This window comes from Microtus pennsylvanicus, chromosome 13, assembly GCF_037038515.1.
Source record: "Microtus pennsylvanicus isolate mMicPen1 chromosome 13, mMicPen1.hap1, whole genome shotgun sequence".
NCBI classification, from domain to species: Eukaryota; Metazoa; Chordata; class Mammalia; order Rodentia; family Cricetidae; genus Microtus; species Microtus pennsylvanicus.
In genome coordinates this window covers 81,299,734-81,312,104 of record NC_134591.1, presented here as the reverse complement: position 1 = coordinate 81,312,104, position 12,371 = coordinate 81,299,734, and positions in this window count along the sequence as shown.

Genomic DNA, 12,371 nt, shown 5'->3' with positions numbered 1-12,371 from the left:
AATAGTTCGTGCACCCAGGGCACGGTTTCTACTTGGATGGCAAAGTTCTTTGAAGCTCAGCAACGGGGGTGGAGAGTCACACTCCTGTGAATGTACTAACCGATATTTATTTGAATACCTGAGAACGGCTTGTAATAATCATTACGACCAAGAACCCAGACTAGGGTGGTCCAGGGCCTGGTCACCCTCGACTCAACTCCTCTCTGGGGTCCTTCTCACAGGCCCCACCCTCATCATGCTTTCTATGATAAAAGCATCAGTCTCAGGACCTTGAAGTACACTACGGAGGCCTGGCCTTGCTATGCTGAAGGCTCACTAAGCCTCAGCAACTCCCACAATGTGACATCAATGCCCCTACCCCGGTGGTGGTTCATATTTGTTGGGGGCAGGGATGCCTACAGGAACCCTACCAGTCTCAGGCCATTGGCCAAGCTTCAGCCTTGAGACTCAGCGTTCTCACAGGTGCCGCAAGCGCTGGGTCAACCCTGAAAGATCTCAGCGCAGGGTTGCGGGTGTTGTCCCACAGTCCCGGGCAGGGGGACAGACATGGCATCAGCAAGGGCTTTGTCCCTGCCTGCATTGAACCAGTGCTGGGACTCAGACAGGCTGTGCCGGTTCCTGTGGCATTTGTAACAAACTGATACAAAATGAGGGGTTTTAAACAGAAATTGTTACTCTGTCACAGAGTCAGGGGCCCCAGTCCAAACCATGTCACCCAAAGGGTCTCTTTTCCTGTGTAGATCTGAGAGAGAATCTGCCTCATCTAGTACCATCCTCCGTGTAGACTCAGCTCTTTCATCTAGAGAGCGTCCGGCCCGTCTTGGGCAGATTCTACACTGTACCTTCAGACTCCCTCGGAGTATGCTCTGTGATCCTGGGGTTTCTCATATCCTGAGCTCTTTGTTGAAACATAAGTTTCACTCTTTTGGCTTTGCACAATGGCCTCTCAAGCCTTCCTTGAAGGAGTAGGGCCCCGACACTCATGCCTGACAACGGCTTTCTCTACCCTTGGAGCCGCTGTGACCCTGTAACTCCGGGTCACAGGAGCTGCTCTAGTGTGCTTTCTATGCTGTGGGAAACATCAGGACTAAAGCAACTTAATAGGGGTCTTAGGGTTTCAACTGCTGTGAGGAGACCCCACGATCACAGCAGCGCTTATAAAGGAAAACATTGAACTGAGGGGCTCACTTACAGCTCAGAGGTTCAACCCATTATCACCATGGGGGTACAATGACAGCGTGCAGGCAGACATGGGGCTGGAGAAGCAGCTGAGAGTCCGCCATCTCGTAGGCAACAGGAAGTGGTGTGACTTATTGAGTGACACCTAGAACAAATATGAGACCCCAGAGCCACCCACAGTGACACACTTCCTCTGACTCCAACAAGGCCACACCTACTCCAACAAAGCCACGCCTCCTAACAGTGCCACTGTCTTTGAGGTTATGGGGGCCCAATTACACTCAAACTGCCACAGTAGGAAAGGGTTTCTTTGGCTTACATATCTCAGTTTACCATGAAGGGAAATCATGGCAGGAAACCATTGAAGCAGAGGCGTGGGAAACACTGCTTACTGGCTGTGATAGTGACTTTCATTGCTAAACCCTTTTATACAGCCCTGGACCACCTGTCCAGGGGTGGCACCATCCACATTGGGCTGGATCCTCCCACCTCCATTGTTCATCAAGCAAACACCCACAGGCTTGCCTGCAGGTGCATCTGGTGGAGGCATTTTCACTTCCCAGATGACCCTAGCTTGTGTCAAACAAACAAAGCAAGAGCCAGTCCAGGGGCTTCTGGGAAAGTTGGTGTAAGCCTCTCACCCTGTGACTCTTTGATTTTGTATTCCTGCCATGTGGCTATCGCTGATGAGTTATACTGTTGGCTCAGGATGGGATCTGACCAATTTCTCCCAAGCTGTAGGGGATTCTATGCCTCTTGGTGACTGAATCGTAGGCAGCCTTTACAGTGGAGAACCTCTTCCAAGACAATCTCAATCCAGATCAGGAGGTTTTTCTTTAATGGTGATAAAAGATTCAACAGTCACAATGTCCTTTTCTGTATCCCCCCCATTCCACTACATCACACTCACTAGCCTTTCCTCCCACCCTCCCCATCTTTTGGACACTTCTCTGCTGCTCTCAGAGTAGAAACTCAGATAAAAGCAGTGAGCGGAAATTATAGCAAGCCTGAGAGCTAAGGTGTCTTAAAATTTCTTTCATTTAACAAATAAATACATGAAGCATGATTAATGAAAGCTCAAAGACAGAAATGGGCTTCAACCTAAAGATCCGAAAAACAAAACAGCCAGCCACTGACTCTTACCTTGATCTCCATCCGAAATGGCAATCCTGCCTCCAGGCATCTCAGAGTGAGACTGTGTGAAAGCTGTCTCCTGCTGTTTTATAATCCTCTCTATGGCTGAGATTAAAGGCATGCATCCCTATCACCTGGTTTCTATGGCAAGTAGTGTGGCTACTGGGATTAAAGGTGTGTGTCACCACTGCCTGGTCTGTAAGGCTGACCAGTAAGGTTGTTCTACTCTCTGATCTTCAGGCAAGCTTTATTTATTAAAATACAAATGAAATGCCACTATAAATACATCCATTACTTTTGAATCCAGTCTCTCTCTGATCCTCAGGACACAGACGAAAGGAAGCCAGGTTATTTGCCACGATGTAGCATCAGCGGTTTTTAATCCAGTTCCCAGTAGAGGAGTCCTTACCCCTCTCTGAACCCTCATGGGCTCTACTCCTGCTGTTCATAGTTCTCCTGGTCCTCCAGCTCCCACCAAAGCCCTTTGACAACTCCAAACTCTTCTGCCTTCTTCCTGTAAATTGGCCTCCTGACCCAAAAAAATCTATGGTCAGATTTATCACAGAAACTGCCCACTCTTTGGTACCACCTTTCATATTGGTTACTTTTCTCACTGCCACGAGAAATGCCTAATGAAAATCAACACCAAGGGAGTAAGGGCTTATTTGGCCTCAGAGTTCAAGGGTACAGTACACTGGGGTGGGAGTCCCAGCAACAGAGGAATGAGGCAGCCGGTCACATTGTGTGCTCTCAGGGATCAGCCTCATGGACATGCCCAAAGATGTGTCCCTTAGGTTATTCTAAATCCTGTTGGATCGACAAGATTAACCATCAGGTCCAGTGTCCTTCTGTCTTGTGACCCACCCACCACCCCTGACCTGCTATGCTGTTGGGACAGGCCTGACTAGACCACCTGCTCCTATACAGCATCCCTGTGCTAGCCTAAAGAGCAGGAGGAGTGGAGGGCAGCCTCATTTGGAAGACTGGTTTCAGTATCTTCTATCTGCTGGTTGCTAGGAGTGCACCCCCCAACTGCAGAGGAAGTAGGACATAGAGCCACTTGCCAAGATCGGGGAGAGAAGAATGAACAGGACAAACTCACTCCACTGTGCCATCACCGAGGGCTGGAATGTGGAGGGAAGAGGAGGTGTGTGGTAACAAGAGGAGGGGCGTGGTGAGAGGAGGACGGGGCACAAGGAGGTGAGGCGCTGGAGATGGATGGATAGATGGTCATCTTTGAAAGGGTCACACCCACAGACAGGCAGGGAAGATGGATAGATGGTCATCTTTGAAAGGGTCACACCCACAGACAGGCAGGGAGGATGGATAGATGGTCATCTTTGAAAGGGTCACACCCACAGACAGGCAGGGAAGATGGATAGATGGTCATCTTTGAAAGGGTCACACCCACAGACAAGCAGGGAGGATAGATAGGTGGTTGTCCTTGAAAGGGTCACACCCACAGACAGACAGCACACAGGAAATAGAGTCTGAAGTAAAGGCAGGCTCTGCTGTAGGAGGGAAGCCGATGAGCGGTCGTACCCCTGCAGAGAGCACATGGGATTAGCAGGCGTGAGGCCTCAAGGGGACCTCCACGTGACTCCATGTGGATTGAACGGGAAAATATATGCCAACGAAGATACCAGTCTTAGACTGAGACAACTGGCTGTGGTCTCTGGAGGCCAGATCACGTGTGATGTGGATGAGGGGCCCAGTTTCCAGGATTCTCCCAGTAAGTGCAGGGTGGACACAGGGGTCATCTTTTTCATCCAGGATGAAGTTTCTGAGCATGGATGCACCAGCTCTGGGGCTCCCCTAACTACCACAGGTGTTCCTGATAGCTGGTTGATTAAGGTCCAGTCCCCTAGCTCTTGGGGGATGCAAAAAGAAGGAAGGAACAATTAGTAGTCCAGTTCAATCAACAGTGGCCTGGGTTGTCGATTTGTAGCTGATATGTGAGCTCCTCCCCACCCGGTACCTGGAGTGTCAGAGATCATAATGAGAGAGACCTCACCCAGCATGTGCGCTGGACTGCAGCAGATGCCCTCATTGGTCCAGGTTCAGCTGCCACCACTGTACCTTCACAGTGTCCAGGAGGACGGACCCCAATGGCCACACTTTCTGAAGACCTCTTCCCTTGATCTCCCCACAAAGATGCTTTTGTGCTCATCCATCAAAAGAAACACAGCAACAAGCCAGGAAAATCCAATAACCAGAGCATAGCAAGCTGCAAATGAGTTCTGTCCACTTCCCTTCTCAGGCGCCAGCAGCATAATGAAGCTTTTCCCCGGGAACAAGTCCTCAGATGGGGACCTGACAGGAGAGAGGCTGCTGGGTGTGGTGTAAGACACAGGCTCCTAAAATCCTGTGTTCTCAGAGGAGTCAAGTGTGGGTGGGCTCAGTGGCTGCAGTTTGGGGAACTCTACCCCCCATCCCTGACCTTGGGCTATGATCACATTCTTAGCCGTCTGTCTCCTGGCCTGGGGACAGACAGATGTCAGACAAATGTGGCACCTAACCCTGGGACAGAGCCTGAGACATGGTGAAGAGTCAGTGAGAAGGGGCTAGAGGAGAGCTGGAATGAGGTGTGTGTGTGTGTGTGTGTGTGTGTGTGTGTGTGTGTTGAATGTTCATCCAACCCAACCCACCAGTGCTCATTTTCTTGACATGCAGACAGAGATCTGGCCGAGACCAGCATAATTCTGAGAAGACGGCTGAAAGGTCCTGAGTGTAAGATGGCCACTGACCTCTGTGTAGAATGGATCATCTGAGGCAGGATGCTGATTGCCCTTCCCTGGGTCATGTATCATGCTTATGACCTCATGGCAGTTTCAAAGGGAGAGGACAAGTGGAGATCTCATGAAAGAATACCATAGACCCTGCTCAGTGAACAATGAGTATGACGAGGCTGGTACACCACACCCTAGGTTATAAACACCCTATGTTCCTGGTGAGGGTGTTTATCCCAGACAGGCACTGACCACAGACCAAATTTCTCCACCCAAGTCTAGCTTAGTGAACCAGTGAGTTTATTGGGGTTGCTTACAGGGGTATGAATGAGGAGCTACTTAGAGGAGGATGAATAACAAAGATGGCTGCACCTCTAAAAAAAAAACCCATCCCAGCATTGGGAATGATTCACTAAAGCTACCTAGAGAACTTAGAGGCAAATGGAGAGGTTGAAGGGTCTCTCCTTAACATTTATTTCTGCTTCTATGATCTTGGAGAAGTAGCTTGTGAGTCCTGTAAGTTTCAGGAACTCCCTGAGACTTGTAAATTTACTTCCTGTGTCTTAAGGAGTTTCTCTCCAGAAAGGAGTGTTCACATACAAAACCATTCACAATTGAGACCAACAATGAAGGACACTTTAACCAGTGTCCCAAATATAGCACTGGATAGGCTTACATCCAAAGATATCTTCTTGTTCTTCTTAAATGCTAACTCGACCTACCTCCCTAAATAATGAAGCTTTCCCTCCTGAGAACAAGCCCTTAGGACCTCTTCCCTCTGTCACTGTATAATCTCTGTATCGCCCTCTTTGTGAAAATGTCAGCTGCACATCAGTTGATGGCTCCTTTCTGGGGGTTACCATCGTCTTCACACCAACTTTTCCGGGGACTGGCTGACAACTGGGGTACATTGCCTTCTAAGGTGTCTGCTGATCCTTCTCACACTCTCTCCATTCAGACACCGTGCGTGTTCAGATTCTGTTGCAATAGTGTTGTTTAAGTCCTTCCCCCACATAAACCCAGGTTTGATGAACTCAAATCGAAAGCTGTGCAGATGGCCTGCTGGGGATGAATGCAAGAAGCAGGCAGGGATGCCAGTCACTTTGTTCTCAGCACCATGACAAAACGTCTGACAAAAAATAGCTCGAGGAAGGAAGGGTTCGTCTCGGGTCACAGCTGAAGGTCAAGTCCATCCTATCAATCATATCGACAGGATCCTGAGGCAGCTGGTCACGCTGCATTCACGGTCAGGAGCAGAATGAGAGATAATTGCTGGTACCCAACCTGTGTTATTTTTATTCAGTTTAGAACCGCAGCCTAGAATGGTGCTGTCCACCATTAGGGTGGGTCTTCTTTGCTCAGGTAAACTTTTCTAGAAACACACACACACACACACACACACACACACACACACACACACACACACAATTTGACAATAAAGATTCACCATCATAAGAAATGTAGCAGGCTTTCTCTGGGCCACCAGCCAACTCCCAAATCATGACATGGAGATTTTTTATTAGTTATGAATGCTTGGCCTTTTCTTATCCTTGTCCCAATAGCTCTTCAGAGTTATTTTAACCACTTTCTCTTTGTTTACACTTTGTCTCATGGCTTTTTACCTTTTTTTAATTCTATATGTCCTACTCTGTGTCTGCCTGGCTGGATGGCCCTGGGAGTCTCCCTCTCTTCCTCTCTCCTTCTCTTCTGTTTTCACCCCAAACTTAGATTCCTCATTCTACATATTTTTTCTGGCCGCCAGCCCTGCCTATCTCTATTCTGCCTAGCTATTGGCTGTTCAGCTTTTCATTAGACTAACCAGATGCTTTAGGCAGGCAAAGCAACACATTTTTACTTCGTTAAACAAATGCAGCATAAACAAATGTAACATCGTTACACAGTTAAAATAATATTCCACAACATAAACAAATGTAACATATCTTTACATAGTTAAAGTTATATTGGACAACATAAACAAATGTAACACATCTTTACAGAGTTAAAGTAATAGTCCACAACAAAAAAGGATACGAGTGTCAGGAGCCTCAAGCTCACAGGCTCTGAGGTGAAAATCGCCTGGAGTCTAGAAATGTCTCCTGAGTCACTCAGACATGAGCTGACTGATGCTCATCCATCAAGCCTTAGACATCAGTGCCCAGTGTGGAAGGATCCCACCTAGCTGACCAGAAGACCTGGTGCATACAACCTCCATTAGCATGTTGTATGTCAGTTAGTGACATTTTATGTTGGATGTGTCCTCAGCACATAATCCAGGGGACTGTTGTAGGGGACTCAGGACATTCCCTGGTGCAGGTCATCTGCAGAACCCTGACATGTGTCTGGGAATCCAGGGAACCGTCCCAGGACATCTCCCAGTGCAGGTCATCTGCAGAACCCCGACATGTGCCTGGGGATCCAGGGAACTGTTAACCACTCACATTCATAGTCTGAGGTTGCAGCAGCTCCAGAGTGTGCTACTTTCATGCAGGGAAGATGTACGTACATCCTGCAGCTCGAGGATCCGGTGACATCCTCCCCCTCTTCTCTGAGTGTAGGATCCGAAATTCAGGGGTTCTCTGCCCCTTTCCCAAAAAAGGCAGAGTTTGATGGACATCAGGCTGTGGGAGCCAGGGGCTGGGCAATGAGTTGGCCAGAACAAAGGGCAATGTTGGTGGCCACAGCCCCCGGATGCATGTCTGCACTCCTGCCTGGCTTCCCATCTCTTTCTGACCAGGCCTGGATACGACAGCAAGATGGATGACACCATTTTCCTTTTCCTCTTCATTGCCTCTGCCATGGAAGATTATTTTAGTTCCAAGGACCGAGGATCCTAGGAGGGAGGGAGCCAGGGTGACCATGCAGTGCATGACCTATCGGTCTAGGACTTCCATCTGAGTACCTCATTCTGCTGATATCTGTGTCCATCCAGACCCTTCTGGTCCCGTGACAGTCTCCTCCCGATTTTCGAGAGTAAGCCACACTGTATAGAGCCCAGCTGATCTCGTCCCTGCTTCCTATGACCCAGGAGCTCCTTCCTGGTGGGGAAGGCAGGCTGAGCCTGGGGCAGTTCTCTGTTAGTGCCATTAGCTGATGGATGAGAATATGATGGGTGGAGACTGGAGATGCAGAAAGCTGATCAACACAGGGCTGTGCATCACACATACACACCCGTGTGCTCACACGGCGTATGCTCTGTATCGGCTCTCCTGCGGGCTCTGCATCCGGGGTTCTAGAAGCCACAGACCAAGAGGGACAGAAAAGACAATCATGTTTGTGTGGAATGGGTACAAAGTTTCTGCCAGTCCAGCCTGACAGCTCTTAGAACTTACACAGCATCAGGTATAGTAGCTAATCTAGGGGTGCATGGAAAGGACTTGAGTATGCATGGAGGTTCCTATCTAAGATGTCCCTAGACCAGAGTGTACATACATAACTTGGACAGGAGGTGTATATCCCATGGTATTGTATATACACACAAGGGCAGCATCTGTTATTGATAGAAGCGTGCGACCAGCTATACTTTAATATACATATACAATAAGCTGGGAAATCTGAAAGAGGGCAAAGATATTCATCAGCATGAATGTGTGAAGTGGCCGTGTTCCGAAGCTCAAGACTCAGACACCTCTAGAATGAGATGAATGGGCGGGAGTGGATGTTGATATTGAGGCCAGATGCCAGAAAGCTGATAACACACACACCGAGGGTAAACAACAAGCTGCCAGGGCTCTGTGGGCCTCCTCTGATGCTGATAGATTGCTCCCAAGGTCACAGAACTCATGATAAATTTCTGGTGCCTGTCACTCACCAGGTCTAGGGCTGGCAGCCGCTTGAGAAGTCTGGAAAACTCTGAGCACTTGAAAACACACTTTGACGCATGAGCAAGCCATGGTTTCCTGAATGGGGTTTCCATCTACCCCAGGGTTTGCTGTCTGCCAGCCGAGACTGTGAGAGGGAGGAGAGCCAACGTGGGCCACCCTCCTGGGCCACCCTCTTGGCATACCCTTGTGTGACAGAACTGAGGGGAGCAGGCACACCCTGAGCTTCACTGTAGAGACACAAAGAGTCAAAGCAGGGTCACATGATTAGAGTCAGCTTCCAGTCTCTTTCCTCCCTGAAGGCCAGGCTGGGACTGGACTCAAAGCCCTGCTGTCTTTCTGGTGGCCAGCCCCTTCTGAGTCAACTCATTAGCATATGATCCAGTGCCTCGGAGAGGCTCATGAATAACGAAAAACTGCTCCAATTACTGAGGACATTCCGAAGATTGAGTTCCTCTTACAAAGTAGGGACAAAGGCCAGTCAAATCCTTTACTGTAAACATCTTGTTAAGAAAACAAGCGAAGGACACAATTATTGAAAACAGAAAGTAGCACTAACAGGAACCCCCCATCTGAGTGGAAACAATGCTACACTTCCTCGGTGAGGGCCAGAGGACTGACTGCTCCCACCAAGTCTACCGTAAGTGGTGTGGAGGGACTCCAGGGTCCCTGCATCAGTGGAAGGATCCCAGATGCCACTCACTAATCAAAGCACCTTCTTGGGAATGGAGCTGCCTCAAAGGTCATGGTGTATTTTACAGTGTGAGCTTGACTACCTGAGTTCAATCCTTGGATCCAGGATGGAAGCAAAAAAGTGATCACAGAAAACAGTTCTACTTATACATACATGTGATATGCACACATGCCTGTGCACAAGCGTGGGTGTGCATGCACACACGTGCACATACACACACACGTGCACACACACACGTGCACATACACACACACGTGCACACACACACACTGTGGCCAGCCTGCATGCACACACGTGCACACACACACACACACACACACACACACACACTGTGGCCTGCCTGCATGCACACACACACATGCACACATACAATACAAAGGAATTAATGAAATGTAAAAACAACCCTCTGGGACCCAGTTTTGAGCTCTGCCACATTGGTTGGATGACAGCGAGACTCCATTCATGGCAGTCTCTGAGGTAGGAGGGTAGAGAGGAAAAAAGTTCCAGATAGAAAGATTGACATGTGAAAAACACCAGTGGCAGAGAAAGACTGAAAACCTCTTCTCCTTGGGTTACTTGGCCCAGCTCATGGCCCATACCCATTCTCAGGAGGGCCTCCTATATTTATTAATAAATTATCTCAATTACTATTCATGTATCCCTGATCCAATTCTTTGTTCTTAGACTTTGTTCCAGACTCAAGAGCCTGGAAACCCCAATGAGTGCCCTCTGGACTCTTATCCACGCGTACAACACTTCTACCCCTAAGATAATAGCATCAGGTTTGGGGACCATCACCAGGGAGGAACATTGGAGGAGACACACAGCTTAGCAGCCATGGCAGAGGTACCCCTGGAAGATAACAAAGTGCCCCCTTTGTTTTTCTCACCTGTCACTTGAGTCTAGACTGGTCTAGCTGTTTCCCCTCATGCAGGAAGATTTGAAGGGAACCTTTGTTCACCGTCTGAGCAAACAGTAGCCTCCCTCCCTCCCTGGCACTCAACAGACACAGGTAAACTTAGCAACCAATGAACAGGAAATGCTGCCTCCCAGCCTCTCCTTCAGGCATCCCACAGGCAAGCACAGCCCATGCTCCAGGCTTTCACTATTCTAGGAAACAGTGGTCAGTTTGAGCTTTGCTTATTGTCTGTCTGTCCCAGGAGAATGCCAACACTTTCACTTGTCACTCTACCTCTAGGCTATGCTGGCCATTGGGTTGATGAACAGCACATAAAATGGGGAACTGGAAAACCTAGCGCATCAAAATCTACCCCTCCAGTCTCCTGCCACGCTTCTGGTCATCCACCGGCTGCTGCACCCACCCCCAGTCTGAGGTTCCTGGCTCTGTCTGGAACCCCCTCTGCTCCCCTCCGTGTCCCACGAGACAGACTAACCTAGGCTTAGGCCCCTTTTGAACACCAGAGGGATCATAGGTCACACTAATTCCCCACGCAAACTCATGGGACACTCTCAGATCAACAAGGGTCAGGCAGGTAGACAACACATCAGATTGTCTCACACACACAGGAAACAGTGAGATCCAACAGATGCACCCTAGTAGATTAGTGTCTTTATCCTGCCACAGGCGGTCAGTCTTCCCTGTCCAGACATATGGTCAGCAGAAACAGATTCCAGAGCTGTGCGTGCTGAGGGCCAGCAGGTATTTCACACACTCAGAATTTTATAACAGAACACTAAGGCCTGGGAGCTCCAAAAGCAGACACTGCTGTTTCTGGAGATTGGGAGTCCAAACTCAAGGTCTGGGCAGATCCAGGTTTGCTGAGAGATTGTTTGTACATGCCACTCTAACTCAGGGTCCCCCACAGGGCAGAGAGAGACTGGTCCCCGACACAACCATGAGTCCTCTGGTAGATAACCTCATCTTCCACCTCCTTAGAATCTATCTCCACCTTCAACATACATATTTATGGGGGCGTTCTATTTCATAGCAGGAGGCCAGGGTGTTTCGAAAGTAGATATGAGAAGAAGGGAGTAGGGGGTCTCCCCACTCCAGCACCCCACTTCCATCCACAGTGCCTCTGTTCACAGTCTGTTCCCCGAGCAGCTTTTGTGCCTTATGCCCCACTTAGCCCTTGACTTGAGGACTTGACCCACGCCAGTCACGCTGCCTGGGCTGTGCTCTGCCCCTCCCCTACGCACCTGCTTTATCTTTGTGTTTGTGCCTTACCTGTAGACTCTCTGTAGCCTTGTATTGGGCACTGTCTGCCATCCACCTCTTCCACCGGGCTCCTGACTCTGGAGACAGGACCACACTGAGTCCTCCTGGCTTGCTTCACAATGACTTCATTGTACCCCAGGCCTGGCAGAGTGAAGCTCAGTACCTAGGCAGGCCTCAGAGACGCCTAGCCCTGTGGGCACTCTGATGTGCACACTGCTACTGGTGCAATTCTTTATGTTTTAGGGTTGGGGTATAAAGAAAGGTGGGGTGAGCTCCACTTTGAAGACAGGATGGAGAATCGTGGAGGATGACTTGCCTGCCATCTTACTGTTGGTGACTTCTCGCTGGGGGCCATCATCAGGAATTCATACTCTGTCTCTTCATGAAGAGTCATGACAGCTAATATAGGCTGTCAGACAACTTGACAGGACCTAGACAGACACGTGGGTGGGTCTGTGAGGGAGTATTCATATTGGGTTAGCTGAGGTAGAAGACCCTCTCTAAATACAGGTGGCATCAACCCATGGGTTGGGGGCCTGGGCTGGATCAAGAGGAGAAAGTGAGCTGAGAACCAGCATCCCTCTCTCTGCAGCTCCTGGCTGCAGACGCAATGTGACCAGTTACCTCACGCTCCTGCC